Source organism: Populus euphratica, unplaced genomic scaffold (genome assembly GCF_000495115.2).
Source record: "Populus euphratica unplaced genomic scaffold, PopEup_1.0 scaffold487.1, whole genome shotgun sequence".
NCBI lineage: Eukaryota > Viridiplantae > Streptophyta > Magnoliopsida > Malpighiales > Salicaceae > Populus > Populus euphratica.
Window position 1 is genome coordinate 29,490 of NW_011500370.1, and position 4,222 is coordinate 33,711.

The 4,222-nt window shown below is 40.6% G+C and overlaps 1 pseudogene; it reads left to right on the forward strand.

The window, feature by feature from the left end:
• The first annotated feature begins 690 nt into the window (after positions 1 to 690).
• Positions 691 to 4,222, forward strand: part of LOC105114130 (cytochrome P450 CYP736A12-like) — a 5,666-nt pseudogene continuing 2,134 nt past the window's right edge.

Here is a 4,222-nt window from a genome sequence, read left to right on the forward strand (position 1 = left end):
ATATAGAGAAAGTGGAACATAAGTTTGCTGTATAAAAATTAAAAGGAAAAATAGGTTATTAGATTCTTTTTAACTTGGGCTATAGCCCTCCTCAACCTTATAAAAGGCTCTGCCTCTCTCTCTCTCTCTATATATATATATATATATATTGTGTCCTCTAGTTTTTAAGAGAAAAGCTAAATAAAAAGCCATTATACTATTTCTACCAAAACATGATTTATTATAATAATTTTTTGACTAATTTTTTTTTTTATTTAAAATCTATGTTTTTTTAGTTTGTTTTTCATTAGAATTTATGTTATCATAATTCATATTATGAGTTTGACGACTTCACTTGAGTTAACTCGGATTGTTTTTTATATTAATTTTTTAATTTTATTTTTTAATATTAGGTTGAATTAATTGAGAATTGCTAGGTTATTTTTAGATCTGTCAAATTAACCGAGTCATATAAATGGTTAAAATAATTATGTATCAAATGCATTAAAATACAAGTAGCTTTTCTAAATGAATTTTTAACATTAGAGTGCATATAAACAAAAATAAAATCTCACTTCATTTCTTTTTTCACAATTGATCCCTTTCTTCGAAAGAAAAAACAAGAGGCGATACAAACAAAGACATTGAACTTATCCCCGGCTTGTCTTCTTCCAATTATCATCTCCCTAGTTACGACTATATAAATATGTTTAGCATCTTCTCTATATGAAGCAAGAGTTGGATTTAGGTTTGCTTTCACTAAGATAGAGCATAGAGACCAACCTTAATACATTAGACATAGCATGGCTTGGATATTAACCACTCTAGCCTTGATTCCGCTCGCTTTCTTCCTCCGAGTTTGGTTGTCGAAAAGAAAGATCAAGGATAGCAAGTTACCCCCTGGTCCAATAGGTTTTCCTATATTTGGTAGCTTACATTTGCTAGGGAAGTTCCCTCACCATGACTTGCATCAACTAGCAAAGAAGTACGGCCCTATCATGTATATGCGATTAAGCTTAGTGCCTACTGTAGTTGTCTCATCGCCTCGGGCTGCCGAATTGATTCCTAAGACCCATGACCTCGTGTTTGCTAGCAGGCCACCAAATGAGCTGCGAAGCATATCACTTACGAGCAGAAGGGCTTAACATTTGCTCCATATGGTTCTTATTGGCGCAACGTGCGCAAGATGTGTACCCTTGAGTTGCTTAGTGTTGGGAAATCTGACCGGTGATGTTCTGATATTTGCTCATTGGAGGCCAAGCACACTAACACAATATTTAACGTGGTTCGACAAACCGCCTACATCCACGGGAGAAGCCATTGCATTATGTAGGGAGAGAACAAGATTTACAACAATAGAGCAGGAGGAATCATCCACTCTTTTTGACAACTCTCAACCTCACTCTTTTCTCTCTTTGCAGTGCTGCAATGGCAGTTACTGCTTGCTGCCCTTGGTAGCACACTCTCTCTTACATTTCTCACCTCTTTGGCTCTACTTCCTCTTTCTCATTTTGGTCTCTCACATATGCCTCTATTTATAGGCATTCATGGAGGCTTTTCTTGCTTTGTTGTCAATATTGGTAGCCACCAACTCTAGCTCATTCAACAATGGTGGCTGTCAATAGTCAATGGTTGGTGCCTTCCATTTGTTGCATATGAAGTGGCAACCAACCTAACAATCACCCCCTTTGCCATTCATGTGGGGCAACTATCCTCTTGCTTCTTCAACACAAGCTTGCATCTTGCAGCTCTTCCAAGCTTTCCATTTTGAGAGCATTTATGGCCAAGTTTACAGGTACTTGCCAAACCTTTCAATCATCAGAGTAACCAAAGCACACCTTTTCTCACACAAAAGGATCATTATAACCAGATGGTCTACCACATCACATCTGAATAGTGTTAACGCTTGTCTCTGGAACAACATTCCCCTTCGAGCGTATCATCCATGTTCAGTCCGAAATGATTCATCAAGCCTCACATCAAGGCTTATAACACCCCCTTAAACGGATATTTCAAGTGCGACAGTCATTATTTGAGTATCTTAATATGATCACAAGCTCACCACTCTTCCAAGAGTCTATTCATCCAGGAGTTGCGCCTGCCCTCTGTTTCACCCTAGGAACCACGCCTTACTTCTCCGTGAGTCTCTCGCTCTTAGTCTTAAGAGTCCAGGTAGCTTTCCACCTTTAACCATGGGGGCAGCCCATTAAAGGTTGATCCATATATGTCTTGATACTCTAAGTATTACAATGCCTTTACTGAGCTCACCAACTTGACAAGAGTCAACTTGTTCTCGGAACCTGTGCATGCCCTCTACTCCTTCATAGCAGTCGCGTCTTAATGCTCCACAAGTCATCCACTTATTGTCCAAGGCAAATGTCTTCTAGCTCATTGATCTTTAGCATGGGGGCAATATCCATGAAAGTCAATCTTGCATTTGTCTTCATACTCATCATAGCCACTTCATTGGCTATCCATACATGCATCTGTCCACTCATACCTAGCCATCACATTGGCTTTGGGGAATTTTGAATTGGGCTCCTTCCACAGCCCTCACACCTTCTCCTGAGGTGTCTCCGCTAGTCATCATGTGGTGGTCTGATCATGGGCTCATCTCATAGCCTTCATACCTTCTCTTTAAGGTGTTTTCGCCTTTTATAGGCGGTCGCATCCTCCTTCAGCTGAGATGCTTTAAAGTGGCTCCATAAATTCTTTGCCACTGATTACATAGAAAGAGAAAGTTGCGGTATACTCCTCGCAATCCTCCACCTCGATTTCTATGTTTGGAGCTCCTATGCCTTTCTGCTTGATAGCTCCACCTACACCAACTCCCTTTCGGTGTCTTCGCCTTTCATCATAGGCGGTCGCCTTTTATCACAGGCATTTGCACCCCTTTAATTAGGTGCATCAGCAACAGCTCATCTTTCCATCCTTGCATGCATTGAAAAGGTCCTCACTTGTTGCCTTTATTAAGAGCACAAGAGACTTCTTGTTGTACAACTTTTTTCATACAGTCTCTGCTCTAAGCTTCATCTGGGAACTCTTCTTCTCCTTACACTTGTTGTCTCATTATAGTACCTCGTTGGATCCTCCGAGTACTCCTACACAATCTCAGTATGTCCTCGTGCATTTTCTGTTCTCCAGATTTATCCATATTCCTTGCTTATGTTTGACAGCAGCTCATCCTGTCACAACATCTATCCAAGTCAAAATAGGGTGTCAATCTTTATCCCTTTGCTATATTTCTCTTCCATTATCAGGGTCTTCATCAATTCTCCCCTCGAGAAATTACAGCCACCGAATCTAACTTTCTTCGAGAAATCACCACTCCATCAAATCCTTGATCATACGGAACCCAACTGTTTCTTTGTGTCGTCATCCTGCTAGTCTTCAATAGTTTCATAACAAACTGTCACATATACAAAAATAGTACCGTATGGATAATCCTTCCACTAAGCAAGTTCCCAGGAAAGATTGGAGGGGTCACAATGGTCCCGCTTAAAACCCAATCTCCTAGCCAGAACTTCTTAGGCCATATCTATCCATTGTACTATCTTTTCATATATATAACCATTTGCTAGCTTTGTCGCGACTTTCCTTTACAAGTGATCTGGGGTATCCTGGTTTTATACCTGATTTCTCAATATCTGGTGAGACTACCAGTGCTTAGATTCATCAAGATTGGTCTTCATCAAATTTCACTCTCCACCTCAAATTGTCCACATGATCGGGTGTTCAGAGTATCCCAATTTTGCCTTCCTTCAAGGCAATTAAACTTTCTCATATAACAGGTCAACACATGTAATTGGGTAAACATGTGTGATTTCTTCTTCTTCATTTTCATCGACCATCATGATGACCATCAGATGCCTCATAATCGGGTAATCTCTCTTCAATAATTCACCATAGCTAATTTTTAGTCTCAATCTCAATGATCGGACCATACCATTGCATCCGGAACGATCAAATTAGTTGGAAACAAGTCTGAAATCGTCACACTTCAGACGACTAAGATTTGATCAAAACAATTCTGGCTTGATTAGTGGTCCATATTCAATCTCAGATCCAGTTGCACGTAAACTCCGCCACATCGAATCCTGTCCCTCGACTCGCGGCTCGGCATGGCTCCAACTCAGCTCGGCTAGGCTCGCTCTCAGCTCGCGGCTGGTGACGTGGCAATGGGTCCCACAGTGCTGATGTGGTTGTTGACTGGTGCTGACATGTCATGCCACCTATTCCTGCT